The sequence below is a fragment of the Aegilops tauschii genome, chromosome 1 (assembly GCF_002575655.3).
Source record: "Aegilops tauschii subsp. strangulata cultivar AL8/78 chromosome 1, Aet v6.0, whole genome shotgun sequence".
NCBI lineage: Eukaryota > Viridiplantae > Streptophyta > Magnoliopsida > Poales > Poaceae > Aegilops > Aegilops tauschii.
This window is the reverse complement of record NC_053035.3, coordinates 179638014-179659185: the sequence shown is the minus strand read 5'-3', so window position 1 is coordinate 179659185 and position 21172 is coordinate 179638014. Positions and strand designations below refer to the sequence as shown.

The window sequence follows — 21172 nt, the reverse complement described above, 5'->3', positions numbered from 1 at the left end:
GTTCTTCTCCTTCAACAGGTCGATCTCGTGGCAGAGCTTCGCCTTGTCCTCCTGAAGTCGCAGGATTTCGCCGGTCGCCTTCTTCTCCGAGGCAATGCTCTTCTTCAGCAGCATCACCAAGCCGGCGGTCAACTCCCCCTGCTGATTGAGCTCAGCGGGCATGTCGTTGAGGCTCTCCTTCAGCAACTCCATCAAGCCTTGGATGAACTCCTTCTGCTTATTGAGCTGATCGGGCATGCCGTCGAGGGATAACGACTCCAGCTCCGCCGGCTCGGCATGTTCGCCTCCGCGGCTAGGGCGCTCCTGGGAGCCATCGCGTGCCCATGAGAGATCTTTCGAGGTCTCTGCGTGGCGGCGAGCCCTCTTTTTTTTTCCACAGCCTTGGTTGCCGCTCCCTTGTTATGAGTAGTTCTCGACCTAGAGCTCTGCTCACCGGCCATGGCAACGACGGACGAAGAGGAAGCACTTATGAGGAGGAAAGGTAGAGTAATTTTCGGTTAGGTAGTTCCCCTTTTTATAACCTAAGTACTAGCACTAGTACTAATACCTGCATAGTGGGAACACGTTCAGGTTTGGTACGTACTAGTAGGTGTGAGCAGGCTTTTGAATTTGATGGGAACAAGGTAAAGATTAATTGATGGTTTTGGTTTCAAGGCCCGAAACGGCTCCCGATGAGTTTAGCGGAACATAAATTTCAAGTACTACACTGCTCAAATGCGTAAATATTATGTTACTGTCAAAAATTGGCACAAAATACGAAGGAGACCAATGGAAGTACTACTAGCAACCCACGATTTAACTACTCGCATGCGCGCAGTGGAGTAATAATGTCTTTCTTCCGCCCTCACGTCCACTCAATTTGCATGCGCTGTATTAATTGACCATCAATGAAGTGAACGACTTTACACGCGTCAAATCACATGGGGTGGATCTTGGTACAAAATTGCGTCCGCCCGTGTACCCGCGTGTGCGTGCGAGGGAATGAGTGCGTGCGTGGTGTGCGTGCACATATTCGCTTCGTGCATGTACCGCCAGTATGGCTCAGGGAGGACGAGTACATTCTTCTGGAACCAGCAGCACGTCACTGTGGTCAATCCACGCAAGGAGGTCGCGACAACGCCTCCACATGTGCCACGTGGCTTCATGAACTGTAAGAGAGACACTGTGTAGCGTGCCATTGGTATTCTAATTTACGTGTTTTGCACATACTCGAAGTACTAGTAAGGTACACGTGCATTGCACGCATCAGATTTTGCAACCAAATTATGAATAAATACCACACTATAGCATGTAAGCTCTGAGTCATATATGCCTGATGTAGCCCTTCGTTTAATTCTTATAGTTCATCTCATTCAAAATCAATTAGTTTTTATAAAAAAGCTCAGAACGTGGGAATAGGAAAAACATGGGATTATAGTGGAATGTCGTCTTGAATCCTACAGGATTGTACGAGTGTTTGATTGTGCATAGAAAAAACGCAGAATTCTTTCAAAGAGGTTTGAGTGGATGGGATGTTTCCTATGAAATCTAGTGCAAATGAATCATATGGAAAAATTCCTATGGTTTACAATCCTACGAATCAAACAACCAAGATAGGAAAAATTCCTAATGATTAGAATCCTCCAAAATTCCTTTGAGAATCCTTTGAATCAAAGAAGCCCTTAATCTATTTTATGATTCATGGAATTGTGCGTTGTAAAGCATAAAGTAAAAACAAATAATGGCAATTCAACTAGAAAAAAAGTTTGGGCAATTATGATACGGAAGATTCTAGAACAAAAGAGAACCACTGTTGTTTTGAGGTTTGTGCATTATGCTTAAGTTCAACCATGGAGTCTGCTAGATTGTACATGTGGCAAAATCTGGCGGGGGGCTAGAAGATGGTGCGAGGGGCCGTGTGGAGGGAGACTATGAAGGAATGAACAAGTGCGAGATCGATATTTAGAGAGAGGGGGCGGACACGTGCGCTGTTGCGCGCAGTGGTGGAGCCATGAAAAATAAATGAGCTAGGGGGCCAAGCATTGCTAATCCTTTACGAGGAGGGTCAATTCATGAACTTAAACCATATTTAGCAGCAATTGTCTAATGATCACATTCATATTAGCCTCGATATATAGTGATGTTAGGGGGGCATGGCCCTTACTGCCCCCTGTCTTCGCCATTGTGCACGCGTCTGAGAGATGAAGCGGAAGGCATGGATGATGAGAGGGGGATGTTGGATATATAATTAATGTGGGTGTATTAGCTATATATGTTAATCCTATATAGAGAGGTATAGATTGATCGATGTGGACGTGGGAAAGAGGGTGAGACCTCACTGGATATCGATTGATTGGTTTGTGTGGAAAACTATGAAAGACCTAGCTATATACACACATACATAGAGGAACATCGATCGTTGCGCATGCACGCCTGAGAGATAAAGAATGCCCGATATGATGGAGAGGGGGATGTGTGTGGGTGTGTGCCTTCATGGGAGACCGACCTGAAGAAAAAGATTGTATGCGTGCGATGGATAATGCCGACTGGTAGTGTGTGTGCATGCATGCACGAGAGAAAGTTAGTGGTACAATTATAAAGAGAAGACTACTGTGTGGGTGTAAAAGAATAGGTGAGGTCATAATCAATGTAAAGTTGAATTCAAATATTTGAATAAGAGATCCTGATGTTTGAAACCCATGCATGCATGAATATAACGAAGATATGCGCGGTGTGGTTTGGAAACGAGCATGTTGTAATGTATACACATTGAACAAGGTGAGACTGATTTGAATTTGAGATACCGATGGCAGACATATTTTTTTATATTGTGTGCGGGTAACTTTAACTTTGAAAGATGGTCGTTGGATGAGGCGAATCCGATGGTCCAAAGATGGCAAATTTGAGCACTACTGGCCGTTGGATATCATCTAGATTCCACCAGATTTCGCCACATGTATAATCTAGAAGACTCCATGGTTGAACTTAAGCATAATGCACAAACATCAAAACACAAGAACTTCTTATTTGTTCTAGAATCTTCCGTATCAGAATTGCCCAAATGTTTTTCTACATGATTTGCCATTATTTGTTTTTACTTTATGTCTTACGACGCACAATTCCATGAATCTTGAAATAGATTAGCTTTCTTATAAAAACTAGATGATTTTGAATGAAATGAACTATAAGAATTAAACGAACATCTACATCATGCATATATGACTCAAAGCTTGCATGCTATAATGTGGTATTTATTCATAATTTGGTTGCCAAATCTCATGCGTGCAATGCACGTGACCTTACTCTAGTCTAAATGGTGTTTGTGTGTGTGTTGTGCATGTTGAGGTGCAAATTGTCTTTTTTTGGGTACACGTTAAGCTTGTTCTTCCGAAATTTCAAGCTGCGCCTTGTTATGCCGAAAATTCAAGCTAGCGTCTCTGTCTATTGTGCTGCGAAACTCCCGCCTCTTCAACCCGCGCCTTGTTAGCCCGAAATATTTAAAATATATCTTTGTCTCGTTGTGCTCCGACAACTCCCTCCATCTCAACCCGTGCCTTGCTATTCCGAAATTACAACACGCGCGAAAACTCCCACCTCCTGTGAAATCCCGACACGCGAAATGCCCGTGGTACCCCTGAACCGAAAGAACCGCCTCAAATCGGTGGGGGTACTTTCGTAACTTACCCCACATTTCGGACAAGCGCGTCTCTAAGCCATGGTTCCCCACTGCCATCCCATCCGCCCACCCATTCGTACACCGAGGCCGCGAAAACCCGCGACGAAACCCCACACCTTGCTCCGTCCGCCACCCAGCCGGAGCCTCTTCCCCGATGACGTCGTCCACAGCAACACCTCGATGTCCCTCATCCACCGTACCGGATGAGGATCCGTCGTCGATCTCATCGTCACGCCGGTTCACCCACCCCGTCCTCCACCTCCAAGGGGCTGCCCCGACGTTCCCCTCGTCTTTCGCGCCACCTCCATTCCCACACCGCCGTCTTCACCTGCACCATCGGAAGAGCATCATCATCACCGTTTCCTCGGATGAAGCTGCGGCCTAATCGGCGCCACCAAAGAGGTTGTACACTAATCGCCGCATTTTCTTCTTGATTCGATCTCACGGTGCTGCCGGCGCTCGGTCCCGAGCCGACACGGCGCGGCTCCATCCACGGCGGCGCCGCCGGCCACTTCCTCCACGACGTCACTCCCTCGGCGGCGACGTCCACATCAGTAGGAGCTGCTGCTGCTTTAGCTCTCGCTCGCGCTGTTGCTCTGCTCTTGCTCTCAGTCCCCTGCCTGGTCTGCTCTTGCTATTGCTCTTGCTCGCGCTGCTGCTCTCGCTCTTGCTCTTGCTTGCGATGCTGCTCCGATTTAGCTACACTTCAGTCGACTGAATCGACTTTTGGGTCAGTCGATTTTCAGGGGGTGGTGGGGGCTCGCCGGGGTGAAGGAAGAACCAGCCGCAGCAGGGAGGGGGGCTCGCCGGAGAGGTACCCCACTATCTATCTTAGGGTTTAGGATGGGGGCGGTGGTCGCCGGCGGTGGCGGGGCGTTGGCGGGGCGGTGGCGTGGGGATTGCCGGAGAAAAAGCTCGGCACGGGGGGGGGGGGGGGGGCTAGAGGGATGGCCGGGGCGGCGGCGGACCGGCGGTGGGGAGTGTTTTCGGGGCGGGCGGGGCGGCACACTGTCGGCCGCGGGCGGCAGGGGGCTGCTGTTTGGCCGGTGGTGGCTGGCGGCTCAGGGGGTGGAGGTTGAAGATGAACCGCAGGCCCTTGATTTCGTATCCAACGGCTGCAAAATCGACTGACTAGAGATGAAAAAGTCAGTCGACCGACGTGTAGCCTCACCTTGCTAGTGCGTTCAGTTTTGATAGCAAAATTTAGTTTCGACAGCAAAATTCAGTTTCGACAAGTTAAGTTCAGTTTCGATAGTTAAGTTCAGTTTCGACAGTTAAATTCAGTTTCGACAGTTAAGTTCAGAGATGAGCGGCTGATGTATTTTACATCTAGCACTTTATGGTGATGTATTTTACATCATGTATTGGAGATGCTATTAGAATTCCACTCAGGTTAACGTTGTTCGTTGTCTCTCTTGTCCTGCTTCAGCCTCGGCGTCGTACAACTCACCGGAGCTGCTCCAACGACGAAACCCTCCATCACAGCGGAGCAGTACCTCGGGCTCCATCTCCAGACACCTAAGATCTTCTTCCCCTCCTCCGACAGCCAAGTCAGCCGGAGCATCCTCACCGGCCAACCCAATCACGCTGAGATCGACATGGCTTCGCCAAAGAGGTTGTACACTTGTTGCATCTCTTTTTTACTCTACATGTTATATATATTGTCCACTGAGCACTCGTAGTAACGGGAAATACGATTATTTTATCCTACTATATGACAAGCAGTGAGGTACCAGGCAACTTAGCTATCCGTGATGGACTCTCTTGAACGCCATCATTATTTATCTCTGCGCGTTTGAGCTGTGCATTTGTCGATGGGCCTGGGAGTTGAGCTAGTATGGCAGTGGCCTGGGTCCAAAGTAATAGAAGTAGCACAAAAACATTTTTTTAGTGTAGGATTTTCCTTGCTCAAGCCTGCCTACTAGAATCGCCAGTGCTTGAAAGGAAAAGTGAATGAAAAACATCGGAATTGGAAAGTTTCCTATGGTACTACTTTTCATGAATTTGGTGCAAAGGAATGGAGCAAAGGAAAACTGTAGGATTTGTTCCTTTAGTGTCTCCTTGAAAGAAAAACCGTAGGAATTCTAATTTCCACTTCTCCTCCTTTTCATATTCCTATTCATCAAGCACAAGACTAAGAGATAGTAGCATAATAGCATTATAACCGTACATTTTCTTGTGGTTTGACTTAATCTCACCATGCTTTTTTGCGTCCTGTGATCTTCCAATTGTTGTGAATCAAACACCCAGATTGGCAGAAATCCTGTGTTTTTAAATTCTCTGTTTTGCACATGCATTCCTATCCTATTCCTGTCTATTTCCTATCCCTGCATTGTTAGAATCCTCAAATTCAAACAAGCCCTTACTCAATTACTTCTGTTACAGATATGTGTCAAAGAAAACCTTGTGTGGTTTGTCCTGCTCCTGCGGCGCTGTGTTCCACCCCAGCTCAGCTGCTCCAACGACGGAAGGGTTCACCACAGCAGGGATCTGCTCTCCAGACTGTCTTTCGCCGCCTCAGATCTTCTTCCCCGCCGCCGGCAGCCACGGCAACTGCATTACCATCATCAACTGAGCAGATGACCTTGAGGACTACACGGGTCCGCAAGAGAGGTCGCACTCTTCCGTGTCTGCTTACGTTATCCGTCGCTTAATATGATGACATGCTACATTATCGTCGTGTTCACCTATTAGACTCTGAGTCAGGTCCAAACTAATGCTGAAACTTGAGTTTTTAAATGGTTGTGGGGTACATATTGGGGCAGCAATTAGTACTATCCGTCTACTATCTGGTTAATCTCCGGTGTCTACTATGAGTTTCATGTTGGGTGCAAACAAACATTAAAGGAGCCATTATCTGTATTTTTTAACTAAAGCTATTATCTGCCTGCTATCATTGGTTTTGGGTGTATCCACAGTTTGCTACCATCACTCTGGATTTGTGCGTGCACTCCTTACATAATCTCACTATGTTTTATTCCTATGCATGCCAGTTATTGTACACAATGGAACTAATCATGTAGAGCAAAAGAGACGAGCCTTGCGTGGCAATAAAATTTCATGCAGACGTCGTTCCATGGTGGGCGCAAAGGCAGCCCCCCTCCACCCATTTCGGATCGTAATCAAGAGGAAGATTACTGTTCTAAGGGGGATTCAGAAGGAGAAGACCACTCCTATTTACCCCATGAGGTCTTCGCTCTAACTTGGCATGCTGATGTTGGTAATATCATGCATATGGTGCCTTGCATTGCTTACTGTATACATTAAAGATGTCATCTGCTTAGTTTAGACATGCTTTGTGTCAATGCCATCTGTTTAGTTTCTTTATCGTATATGTGAATCATGCAATGCCATCTTGTCTAGCCAGGCATCATATATGTGAATTTTGCAATGCCACCCTGGTTAGCCAGTCATCTTATATGTGAATTATATCATGCCATCATTTTTTATTACGTGTTAAATTTGTCAACAATTTTAGTACATTCAATTACTCTTTCTGTGCATCAGCCATTCGGCACGGTCATGGAAAAATCTGGAGTGGAAACAAGGTCTTCAGAGCAGACAATGCTATCTGACGAAGCGCATGTCTTGCTGGTTACCGATAGCTCCTCAAAGGAGGATTCAGAGACAGATGACCAGTCATATTCCCCCCCCCCCCCCGTGGTGCATGCCCTAACTTGGCAGGGTTATGTTGCTCATATCGTGCGTATGGTATCTTGCATTGCTATGTCATTTGCTTAGTTTAGACATGCTTTGTGTGAATGCCACCTGTTTAGTGTCTAATTACCATATATGTGAATTATGCAATGCCATCTTGTTGCAAGACATTATATATGTGAATTATGCAATGTTATCTTGTTGCAAGGCATTATGTATGTGAATTATGCAATGCCATGCTGTTTAGGCAAGCGTCATATATGTGAATTATATCATGCCGTCCTTTTTTTGTATTTCTCATTGCTTTTGTCGACAATGTTTGTATATTCAACTGCTCTTCCTGTGCATCAGCCATTTGAATTGGTGATGGAGAAATCTGGAGTGAAAACAAGGTCTTCAGAGTAGACAATGCTACCTGCTGAAGCAGATATCTTGCTGGTTACAGATAGCTCTTCAGAGGAGGATTCAGAGGCAGATGACCAGTCCTATTATCCCCCCGAGGTGTATGCTCAAACTTGGCAGGGTTATATTACTCATATAATGCATATGTTGTATTGCAATGCTTAGTTTTTACATCATATACACAATATTGAATGCCATCTCCTTAGTTGACACATCATATATGCGATTGCCCTCTGCTCACTTCCTTAGTATATAAATCATATATTTGAATTATGTCATGCCATGATGTTTACATAGACAACATGTATCTGAATTATGGCATGCCAAACCATTTTCTAAAGACATAATATAGTTATATCATCTCATCCTATTTACATAGTCATCATATTTTGAATTATGTCATTCTATCCGTGAATTATATCATGCCATCATGTTTCCATCGACGGCATGTTTGTGATTTATGGCATGCCAACCACTTTAATAGACACATCGTATAGTTATATCATGTCATCCTGTTTACATAGTCATCATATTTTGAAGTATGTCATTCTATCCTGTTTAGTTAGCCATCATACATGTGAAATTGCGTCATGCTATCCTGTTTAATTAGCCATCATATATGTGAAATTATGTCCTGCTATTCTGTTTGCTTAGACAACATAAATGTGAATTATTTCATGCCCTGTTTTCTTCCCTACTATCCATTGCACCTGTCTATCTTACAATGTCTGTACATTCAATTACTTTTCTTGTTTATCAGCCATTTCAATTGGAGGGAGTGATGGCAGTATCTGTGGGAGTAAAAACACGGTCTTCAGAAAAGATCGTGCTACCTGTCGATGCAGATAGAACCACGGTTGTACTTGCCCAAGAACCAGCCCCACCACATATAACCCACACTCATGCAGATTGTACCCCTACCCAGTTGGACAGAGAACCAGCTACACCCCTTCTAACCCCAACCCCAGCAGATAGACACCCAGTTCCCGTTGACACAGCACCGTCTCCACCACAGAGCACCCAAACACGAGCAGTTAGTAAGGCAACTGCAGTGCCCAAATCACGAGGACCACCACTCCGAACCCGAAGTCAACGCTTAAAGCAGAAGAAGAATTGTTCTCAGGTCAGGTTCCGTAGCTATGGTTCATACTACTTTGCTCTTGCATCACTGTATTTACTGATACCAACTAATTTCAAATTTGAAGGATGCAATTGAAACTCCAATGGCGCAACAGGTATGTTTTAAACCTGTTTCTTCAACGTGTTTGGCTGTTTGCTGTTGTAACTTGCTCTATGTTGATTTCAGTTTCAATTGAATAAACAGTTATGTTCTCATGCCATGCACATTACAAGTGTTGTTATTGCTGTGTAGTTTCCCACACTTATATTCTGTCTATGTTGCTTTGTCTTAAATAGATATGATTCGAACTGTATCTATCTTGATTTGGCAACATAAACTAGAATGATATAGACCATACAGTGACCATACTACATAGATATATGTTTGTTTCATGCTGTTATCCTGTCCACCTTACTACTGAACTGGTTTACCAAAATGAGTTTCATATACTACATTGTAAACCTGAGATGTGTTTGTTTGTTTCTCTTTTAGAACGCGGATAAAATATTGGAGAAGAGTACCCTGTTATGCAATGGTAAAGGAAGTAATGCAGATAAGGTTCAAGATAGTGAGACATCCCTGTTGGTCTCCAAGAAAGCTGATAAACACTATATTGAAGACACTGAGACAACCCCAAAGTCCTGTCTTGATGTAGTGTTCGAGTTACTGGCTACCACTGCTGGGACCAGCTCTTCGAACTCGTTGCCTGAATCAGTTCGGCTTCTTGAGTCTCAACTTCAAGTTGAAAGACATCGATCAGATGTTATGCGACAGGAAGCCGAAGGACTGAGGAAGTCCCTGCAGAATTCAGATGCATACTTTCTGGTGCAACAACAAGCGCTGGAGGACTTAAGCGCCAAACAAGAGAAAGTTAATAAGCTTGCTAAGCATCTTGCTAGCATTATGGGTACCTAGGATATTGTTTCTTGAGCTCTTCTGAAGTGGTTTCAGTTCTGGACTTGTTTTGCTGCGGCGTTTATATTCTGCTGTGTTCCCTATATTTGCACTGGTGGCGAACTTTGATGCCCAGTGGATGTAATATTTGTAATAGCCGTGATAGCCTAGTGTAAGTTGCTTGCTTATTTATTTCCTTGTTGTCTTGTTTATTTGTTTGCTTGTAGTCAGTGCAGTTCTTTTTCTGCGGTTTGCTAGTGGCTGCAATAACCTACTTTTTAAAACTAGGCCACAATAACCATGGGCTAATATTTACTGTAGTGACACTGGGCCTCCTATGGGCCGTAGAAACAGTGGGCCTTCTACGGGCCGTAGAAACAGTGGGCCTTCTACGGGCCGTAGAAACAATGGGCCTTCTACGGGCCATATCATCAATGGGCCTTATACGGGCCGTATGATCGATTGGCCAAACAGACCACATTCTGGCCGTAAACGGGCTAGAGTTGGAATCGTCCGTTCATGAGCCGACCATAACGGGCCATCGTTAATAGGCCGTATTTGATGACGCTATGAAAACGGCCCAACATATTAACGGACCACAAACGGGCCGACTGTAACCACGGGCTGAATTTGGCCCACAAGCAGAAAATTACAGTAACGGGCCGTAAGTAAACGAATGCTGGAAAATAGCCCAAGAATAAATGGGCTCTGAGAAGGCCGAAAGATAACATGGGCTGGAAACGGCCCAACGGAATAATGGGCCGTTAATGGGTATAAAGTGATACACTGTTCTTTACGGGCCAGTTTCACCACGGGCCGTTAATGGGTGTAAAGTGATACACTGTTCATTACGGGCCAGTTTCACCACGGGCCGTTAATAGGCCAAGAGTTACATAGGGCCTCATATGGGCCGAAAGACGTCATGGGCCATACATGGGCCAGAAGTGAAAACGGGCTGGAATCATATTGGATGGCCCAGATGACGCTACTGGGCCTAATTCGAATAGGGCGTAACGGGCCTTGGGTTAGCGGGCTATAAATGGGCTATATGCGAACAGGCCGTTAACAGGCTTTCCATGGGCCGGCCCGCCACCTTTTGACCAAGTCAAACGGGCCGGCCTTTTCACAGGAATGGGCCTTTGTTGGGCCATGCCACGTGTCGACGTATCATAGGCGCCTTCTGTCCAATGAGTGGATGACATCTGTCCCAGCGATGAGCCGACACGTGTTTCCTCCAGCCAGTGATGATTTTACACGTGGAAAATCCCCATCGGTCGGGGCTGTTAACGGGTTATCGGATCCAAAAACCGACCCGATAGCTTAACGACGTTCCGTTACGGTGGATGCCACGTGTCGGTCACCCTTGACGAAAGCACTTCTGTGACGCGCGATTTATCGTCATGGAAGTGGACACTTCCATGATGATAATTTTGGTAATGTCATGGAACACTTCTACGACAGCACAGGTATGACTATCTTGATTCTGTCATAAATTTGTCATGGATGTACATGCATGACAAAAAACGCGACCTACTGTGACAAACACGTATCATCACGGAAGTGTATTTTTTTTGTAGTGTAAGCCATTTGACTTTGTAGGGATGCGGGTGCTTCATCTTGACCAATTGGAGCTTGGAGCATAAATCTTCACTTGCCAAGTTATGGCAACTTCCTCCGTCGACGATGACCTTCACGGACCTTCCATTGATGCCCGCCTTGGTGTGGAAGATATGGCATCTTTGGTCTTCGTCTTGTTGATGTTGAAGAGTCAAGACCTTGGAGACAATGAGAGCGAGGCTCAAATCTTCACCGCAAAAGACTTGATCATCTTCATCTTCATTCACTTGCCGGTGCATAGCCACATTCTCAAGGGCTTCCATTTCTCCTTCACTCATGGAGACGTATGTACCGTCGTCGTTGAGGATCATGGTACGCTTGTTGGTACACTCAAAGGACTTGTGGCCTCGGCCGCCGCATGTGAAGCATTTGATGGAACTTGTCTTGATGGTCTCATCCGTTGGAGTTGTAGATGATGAAGCTCTCGACTTGAAGTTGCTTGTAGTAGGAAGACGACTTGAGGTTGTCAAAGTTTTCTTGTAACTTCACTTGTCGCCGTTGCTTGTAGAAGGTTTGGTTGAGGTAGGAGTCAGTGTAGTCGTTGAAGCTTGATTGTATGAGCCATATGTCTTGGAAGAGTACTTGGCATACTTGAAGTCATCTTGCACTTGTCGCTCCGCTTTAGTAGCTTGATGCACTAGCTCGATGAGGTTTGAGTAAGGTTGGAAGCCTGCCATAGTTTTCTCATCATCTTCTGTGACATTAGCTCGTATCATGGCAATCTCCATTTCCTTGTAGTATTCTTCAATGGTTTTTGTTCCTTGCTTGAGGAGTTGTAGTCGCTTGAAGAGGTCGCGGTTATAGTATGTTGGCATGAAGCGTGCTCTCATGACATCCTTCATTTGATCCCAAGTTGTGATTGGTGGTTCACCTCTTGTTTCTCGACGCTCAATGACTTGTTACCACCAAATGAGGACATAGTCTTGGAACTCAAGGGATGCCATGGCAATCTTCTTCTCTTCCTCATAGTTGTGCAAATGGAAGATCTTGTCAACCTTCAATGCCCATGAAAGGTACTCTTCGAGATCATTGCTTCCAGAAAACTTGGGCATGGTGAACTTGAGTTTGCCGTAGCGTTGCTCTTCGTTGTGTTGGGGTCGAGGGTGATGACGTCCTTGACGAGGAGGATTGTCTCCCTCAACTTACTCTTGGCGTGGAGGATTCCCATTGTCTTGTTGCTCTTGGCGAACTTGTGGTTCTTGTCGAGCTTCTGGAGGAGCTTCTGGAACTTGTCGGTGCAATCATGCTTGATAGTTCCTTCTTGAAATTCTTCGCGAAGTGCTTCTTCTTGTTCACACGTATTTCGGTTGCGTGCGGCGACGACACGACTTGAGTCTCGGAGGGCACGTTGCGCCTGAAGTGCTTGAGCTTCTCGCCGTTGTTGTTGTTGACGGAGAGCTTCAGCGTCTTGCTCGTCTTGGTGTTGGCATGCTCACTCTTCCTCTTGTTGGCGTAGGAGTTGCCGTTCTTGTGCTTGCGCAAAGGTAGCTTGATTTTGGCGATGTCAATGCTCTTGCGCTAGAAGTTGCTCTTGATGGTTGGTGCCGTGAAGAGGATTGCGGTTCGCGTGATGGTCTTGGCGTGTGGCTTGACGTAGAGTGATCGATGTCAGTGTACTTGAGCCAGAGATGGTGTCATCGGAGTGTCGACTCGAGTGGCTCCATCTTGAATATGTTGAAATGGTAGAAGAGCGGTTGACCAACAAGGCACAAATCTCGTCCATTCTTGCATTGTTCTCTTGTTTTTGTTCATCTAGCTTGTTGTCAAAGTAGTCTCTTGTATGTTGCTCGGAATGTCGCAAGTCGGTGGTGAAATTGTCGATGCAGTCTCTCAATGCTTGTTGTTCTTGATGCAATGCTCTTTATGAGCCGAAGAGGTGGTTCTTGGTGACAAAAGTGTTCGGGTCCTCGTCTTGCTCGATGAAGAGTGGGTTGGTAGAAGTAGTTGGCCTATCTATCATTTCAAGTAAATGTGTGAGTGGAAGAAAGGAAGAACAATACCAAATGTACCTTCACCGATGTTGAGAATGGATCAAAGATCACTCAATGATGTAACAAGGAAATAGCACAATTGGTACTGTATCTCGTCAATCTTTCACACCTACACAAATAAAGCCTTTGGTGTAGCTTGGTTAGGATGGTGGCACAAAATTTGATGTGAATGTTAGCAACACTCAATAATGTTGAAAAAGATTCACAAATTTGCAAATGCAACAAGTAGACCAATAGCAAGATATGGTACACGGAAACAAACACACAGATAGATAGATGGGGTCGTGCAACCAAGGAGTGAGCCAAAATGTGGAATCCACAAAATGCTCTTGTTGCACAACGCTAGAGAGACGCTAGCTCGATTGCACAATAGGTGGATACGAGACTTGTGCACAACCTACTAAGCGAAATGCAACGACTTCCATCCCAAGTATGGTATGTGTATGGTGTTCCTATGATATGATCCAAGATGATCGAGTATGACAATCTTAATGTAGTATGATGCTATGGTTCTCGCTTAAAAGCTCTTTGCTTATCTTTTCCTTTTGCTTAAAAGCTTGTTTGGCTCTCCGTTGAGCTCTTTCTTTGGCCTCTTATGCAAAACTTCACGAACCAAGATAGCAATTGCGTATATGCGATGACAACCTTGTGACACAAGATATGATACCAAGATATGTATACCGATATGATATGGTATATATGCAATGGAAACTGTGATCACTAATGTGCACAAGTAACGTTGCCGGCAATACTCAAAGGCTAGTCTCGATAGGAAAGGTACGCAAAGTGGGCTATATGTGGTTATCAATGCAATGGCAAGGAGTAGACAAAGATGTCGTCGAAGTTACCGTCCTTGCTTACGGTTGAGGGTGTCAAAATTGTGGAGCGATTGTTGTCGATGACGAGTTCATGGCGAAGATGAGCGACGGTGGTGTAGATGTCGAACCGTCCCGTTGCCGAAACGTGTTAGGAAACGGAAAACGCAACTCAACTTCTCAAAGAACAAAACGTGTCAAAATTTCGGAGTTGGGAAACGGGTAAGCTATGGTGGTTGCGAAAAGCGGTGGTGGTATGCGAGTGCGTATGCGGAAGTGGTAGAGGAATCTGGGGTTGCGTATGCGGAAGTGTGGGCGGTGGCTGAAAATTTTCGGGCAAAAATTTCAGTTTCGTCAGGAGACGTCGGACATCCGGTGATGGTCGGACGACCGAGAGCTGTTGGACTTCCGGTGGCTGTCGGACGTTCGGTGCCTGGGCGATTTCGGGCACGGGATGAACTTCTAGGGTCGTGGTGGAGGGGCAAAATTGGACGAATATGTGGATGGAAACGGGGGAAAAGATGGGGGAAAGCTAGATCTACCCGCTACACACGAAATCCACTGATCAAATCCAACAAAACTTCATTACACCAACAAATCACAAAATTTTGGGGCTATTTTTGGTGGGGAATTTTCAAATTTGGGGAAGAACACAACACAAGGCTAGAAAACAAGGGTAGGGGCTCCAAATTCGTGATCAACAAAGGCTCATCATACCAAGATGATGTAGGGTGGAAACCCTAGGGCCGATCTTTCACGATTGGGGCGGATCCTATGAAGAAAACGAGGGGAAACACGAGGGGAAAATGAGAGGAAACACTCAAATCAAGGAGAAACGATCACACATGTGCTAGATCCATGAACATAACGAGTACAAGATTCAAACGTAACAAAGGACGATACAAAAGGTATTGTCCGTAAGGAGGTCTTGAGGGGTCTTCCCGTGATGGGGTCTTGAATCCACTTGGGGGATCTTCTCCGTAGAGGTCGTGAACTCCGATGGAGAATGTATCAAGTGGATGAGCAAAGCTCTGTCTCTCAAATGAGCTAATCCTTTGCTAACCCTAGAAAGAGGAAGGAAGAGGAGTATATATAGTCTAAGTGGACGAAGGGGTACATGGCCCTCACTGTCAACACACAGGCGTCGGACGTCCGACAGCTACCGGTCGTCCGGTGGCTCGCGAGGGTCCGGACGTCCGGTACTTGTCGGAAGTCTGATGTTTTGGGTCGGGATGGTTGGCATCGGATTTCCGGCCGGCATCGGACGCCCGGGGCGTCGGTCGTCCGGTGGTCTCCATACTTCTGACGTTTTGGTTTTGTGATGGTGGTGCTGGTCATCCGGAAGGGCTTAGTCATCCGGGAGCTGGAGTGTGTCCGATGTCCGGTCAGTGTCGGTCGTCCGGAAGGACTCAGTCATCCGGGAGCTGGAGTGTGTCGGATGTCCGGTCGGTGTCGGTCGTCCGGAAGGGCTCAGTCATCCGGGAGCTGGAGTGTGTCGGATGTCTGGTCGGTGTCGGCAGTCCGGCCACTGGAGCGTGCGCAGGCTAGGACTTGGCTGGCTGGCTGAAACTGCCAGGCGTCGGACGACCTACGAGTACCGGTCATCTAGTGGCTGTATATTCCTGGTAGCTCTTCCTCTTTGTCCTTGTACTTGGTGCCCTCGCCGTCTTGTCCGTTGGGTGTCGTTGTCCCATGGCTTTCCTCCAAGTACCTGATCACACATAGTGTTTCGCTTGAGGTAGTAGCCATGTCTCACATGTAGAAGTGGTAGTTCGGAGAGGAGTGAGTTCACCTTATCTTCGATAGCCTTTGCTCTAGATTTTTTCATTGGTCCAAGTGGTGTCGTGGGAGACGTAGGTAGGTCCATGGGGATGACCAAAGGATGCTCCACATCAAGGTGTCTCCGGAGTGGTATTCATGCAAAAAGAGCAAACACAAGCGACATCGGAAATACAATGGTTAGTGCCCACAAGGCGTCCATCAAGTAAGTATGAGTCCATTTGGCAAGATTGTTCGTGACAAAGTGCATGAAGCTTATCAAGATGATATAGAATGATATGCAAAGCATTCATGGGAGCAAAAGCATTTGTTGCGCTCACAAAGTCGTGGTAATTGGATGGTGCACAAAGCTACAAATTCTACCATTGTGCAAAATGATGTCATAGTGAGACGGTTTACCAATAGCATGAATATGGCAATGGATGCTCAATATGATTATGTTGTCATGCAATTGATTGTGGGCAATGTGATCATTATGTATGAATATGCCATCAAGGAAGATCACAACAAATTTGCTAAGGAAGTGAATAAGCTCATATATCATGGATGACATAGAAATACAAGATGCAACAAGGCAATCATAATGTGAGCCAATCCATGCATAAGGTGCAAATTTGTTATGGGTGTTGTTGTGCCATAGCTTGATGTCGTGGCACTCCTAAACTTGAAGGTCCATAGGGTCCACCTCCAATGTCGGTCCTCCATCCAATATATGTATCATGTAGACAAGAAGGAGACACCAATGAAAGTATGGCCCATCCAATATGCATATGTGAGGATGACTCAAAGGGAAGGAGTTCACCTTATGAATGTTCTCAAAGATGTTGGAGTAGCACATCATGTATGCCGTCACATAACCAATATGTCTCATGACGACACCGCCTTGTGAATCCTCCTAGACGAAAGAACATGACAAACACTCTGTAAGTGCATCTAGTGCCACCCCTTGTTGGTTTTGGAGTATTGATGACAAACTTGGTTGAGGGACTAATGTGTTTGTGAGAACTGTAGGATAACACAGGTAGTAGTCCCTTATTGATTCGGTTTACCTATCAGAGATGACCCCTAAAAATGTGTAAAGACATTGAAGACAATGGTGGTTCGTGAAGACATTCACGATGAAGATTATGACATGTGAAGACATTCACTTGAAGACTATGGAGTGCGAAGACATAGCTGTTTTGTAGTTTCCTTTTCTTCTTTATTGAGTCATAGGAACCACCGTACTATTAAGTGGGGTCCAAGTGAACAAAGTCATAGTGATTGATGTGAAGCTCAACCAAAAATCCTATGTCTTCGAGCGAAGATAATGAGAGCAAATCTTATCCAGAGCTGGATGAGTCAGCTTTGCTTGTAGCCCAAGTCAAGCTGCCGCGTGTGTTTGAAATCCGACCGTTGGACACGTGTCGGTTCCTTAGTGACCCAGGGACATTTCGGACATATCAAGTTGGGTTGCATCCTGGCTATAAATAGCCCACCCCTAGACCATAAATTGGTGGCTGCTCAGAGTTAGTGCACGACTTTTGTCGTTTGAGAGCAACCCACCTCCGAAGCCTTTGAGAGAGAGAGATCCTTGCGAGGACAAAGCCCAAAACACCCAGAGCCAAAGAGTGTTAGGCGTCACTGAAGTCTTTCTGTCTGCATGACCTGAAGACTTGTTACACTTGAGGACTGTGAATCCTCCAGCCAGTTAGGCGTCGCATTCTGAGCATCCAAGAGGCATTGTGGATTGCCGGTGAACGAAGTCTGTGAAGGTTTTGAAGTCTACCTTGAAGACTTACTAGAGTGATTGGGCGAGGATTGGGTGTCCTTAGCTCAAGGGGAATAAGGTGAAGACGCGGTCTTCTGAGTACAATCTCAGCCTCCCTAACCAGACGTACAGTTGTCACAACAACTAGAACTCGTCTACCAAATCCTTGTCTTCACCAAGCAACTGGTTCTATCCCCCATTTCCCTCTACTTTTCAGTTTGTCTTCGTGAAGTCATTGCTTGACTGTCTGATCTGATTGACTTCACTGTGTGAAGACTATTACCTGTTTGGCTTCATACTGTCTTCCATTCTGATCCATACTACCTAGCTGCTGATAGTCTTTGTACTTTCACTACATTGCTTACTTGACTATGGCTTGTCTAGTGTAGTCTATCTTCCGCTGCATATCAATAGGTTAATTTCATCTGTTTGTCTTCAAAGACCTCGTGTTTTGAAGACTTCCACAAAAATCGCCTATTCACCCCCTCTAGTCGATAACTAGCACTTTCAATTGGTATCAGAGCAAGGTGCTCCCTTGTTCTGTGTGATCCGGTTTAACCACCTAGAGTTTTAGCTATGTCGACTGCAGGGATAATCAAGGTCTCCGCTGCGTGCTCCATTTTTTATTGTCATGATTATCCCAAATGGAAGGCTATGATGAGGAAGCGCCTCATTGCGATGAACAGTGAGCTATGGACCGTCACGGAGATTGATCTCACCGATTTATGCAAGATGGCGCATGCTGATGACATTCGCAAGTACACTCAACTCGATATCAAGGCAAAGGATATTATATGCTCCCGCCTGTCCAGAGACGAGTTCAGGCGCATCATGCATCTCTGCAGTGCAAAGCTTATATGGGACCGAATCTCTGATGTTTATGAAGGTCATCGAACACGTCAGGACCCCTGGTTCCACGAATTCAAAGAGTCACTTAAAACAACGACTCTCGAACCCGAGCCATCTTCTCCGACCTATTGCTTCATGGCATGAGGTGCCAAGGTAAACTCACGTGATGCTTACTTTCAAACATCCAGTGAAGATGACCCTGAATGTGAATCCAAACCTAGGTACAAGACTCTTGCTAAAATTGCGACTGAACAACAGACTGCTATGGAACATATTCAAAAGTTGCTAGACAAAAGCGATGACCTGTTGGACGCGGAAATGAATCAAACTCAGTCCTTAATTTAAGACATTAAAAATCTTCACGTTAAGTACGAAGAACTTGAAAGTCGTCAGGAAACACTCTCAGCTACTCATGAGAATCTTTCCTATGATTATCTTCAAAGGAAGCAAGAACTTGAGAATCTGAGAACGTCTCATGAAGATCTTTATAAGGAGAATAATTCACTTCGCGCTCAATAGATCAGTTTCACTCAGGAAGACTTTATGCCACCCTGTTTAAAATGTCTTGAGCGTGATAATGTTGTCTCTGTTTGTTCTAATGCTGCTAATGTTGCAATATCTTCAACCGCTGATGTGGTGACTAACCCCTCTTCCGAGGATACCACTACTATTGCTGATGAGAATTCTAGGTTGAAGACATTGCTTGAAACAGGCATGTACAAAAGCTTCAAAGGGCATCAGACACTATGTGATGTCCTCAAGAAACAGATTCTGAACCGAAACCCTAGGAAAGAGGGTGTTGGGTTCGAGAGGAAAGTGAATGTTGATGGTTCATACTGGAAAACTGAGCAGTACCCCAAAACCACATGAGTTGCTGCAAAGGACCCTTCAGTGGACCCGTCTACCTTATCTGGCTTCACTTGTGCTAACCCCATTATTATTGATGAATCCTTTGACGCCAATTATAAGTTGTTTAAGAATCAGAATGGTGAAGTGCTTGCCAGGTATATTGGTACTAACTGCAGGAATGGACCACCCTTGAAGAAGATCTGGGTGCCCAAAAGTTGTCTTGAGAAGCTTCCTATGAATGTCATCATGACACCACCTGGGAAGAAGACAAACCCCAGACCAAAGGCTTCATATGGTCCAAAGGGTTCATACAGACAGAGGACGCACGATGGTCACCCTAACACCAATGTTTTACATGGAAACCATACTCAGACTTATGAATATGAGCGTGTTTCTTGAAACCTCTATGTTCATAAGACTAACAACTTTTCTGCTTATTCTTATGAGTATTATTCACCTCCTGCAAGGCTATTTGCTAGGGCTCCAAGGCCAAAGTTCTCTGATGCTGCACTTAGACTCATTGCTTCTAAGCCACCCCTGAAGATGTGGGTAGTTAAGAAGAATTAACTTTATTTTGCAGGAAAAGGTTTCCAGCCGGAAATCAAAAGCTTCAGGCACTAATGCTGGGGACCTAAAACATCTTGTGGGATGCAAGATAAAGTGCCAAAATGGTCTTACTATGTATTTTGTCCCAGGGTTTCTTGACAATTATCCTATCTACCCTAACAAGAATCTGAACTTTGATAGTATGCTTGTTCGTCAAATGTTTATGCTTCACACTTCTCTTTGTGAAGCCTATCCCCCAAACTGCTCTGTAGGGTACGGCTCCGAAGGCTACTGAGTGGATTATGGACAGTGGATGCACTAACCACAGGGCTGGTGATCGAAGTCATCTTATGGATTCAACCCTACGACCGTCTGACAAAAGTCATATCACATTTGGTGACACTGGTAAAAGCAAGGTATTGGGCCTAGGTAGAGTTGCAATCTCAAAGGATCAGCACATGGATAAAGTGATGCTTGTTGAATCCCTTGGTTTCAACTTAATGTCTGTCTCAATGCTTTGTGATCTGAACATGATTGTGATATTTGGAAAATATCGTTGCCTTGTGCTTATGGAATCTGACAAATCTCTAGTCTTCGAAGGGTATCGAAGAGACGATCTGTATATGGTAGATTTCTCCGCAGGACCACAACTTGCCGTATGTCTTCTAGAAAAAGCTTCAGAGTGCTGGCTCTGGCATCGGAGGCTAGGGCATGCGGGCATGAGGAACTTGCACACTCTCGCGAAGAAGCATGTCATTGGCATCGAGGGTGTCAAGTTCAAGAAGGATCATCTGTGTGGTGCCTGTGAAGCCGGAAAGATGACTAGGGCAAGCATCCCTCAAAGACAATCATGACGATAACACGTCCCTTCGAGCTGCTTCACATGGACTTATTTGGCCCTACTCACTACTCTACCCTTACTACCACTACATGCCTCTATGACTTCATCATTGTTGATGATTACTCAAGATATACATGGGTGCACATAATTCTCTACAAGACTGAAGTGCAGGATGTCTTCAGACGATTCGCCAATCGTGCCATGACCAACTATGGCATCAAGATCAAGCACATCAGAAGTGACAACGGCACATAATTCAAGAACATCGGCCTCGACACTTATCTTGATACATTGGGCATCACACATGAGTTCTCTGCTCCATACACACCTCAGCAGAATGGCATTGTGGAGCACAAGAACAGAACCCTCATTGAGATGGCACGTACGATGCTTGAAGACACCAATGA

At 45.5% G+C, this 21172-nt stretch overlaps 1 pseudogene; it reads left to right on the top strand.

Moving 5' to 3' along the window:
- The first annotated feature begins 15268 nt into the window (after positions 1-15268).
- On the top strand, positions 15269-19945 carry LOC109755566 (uncharacterized; annotated as a pseudogene).
- Positions 19946-21172: the final 1227 nt, after the last annotated feature.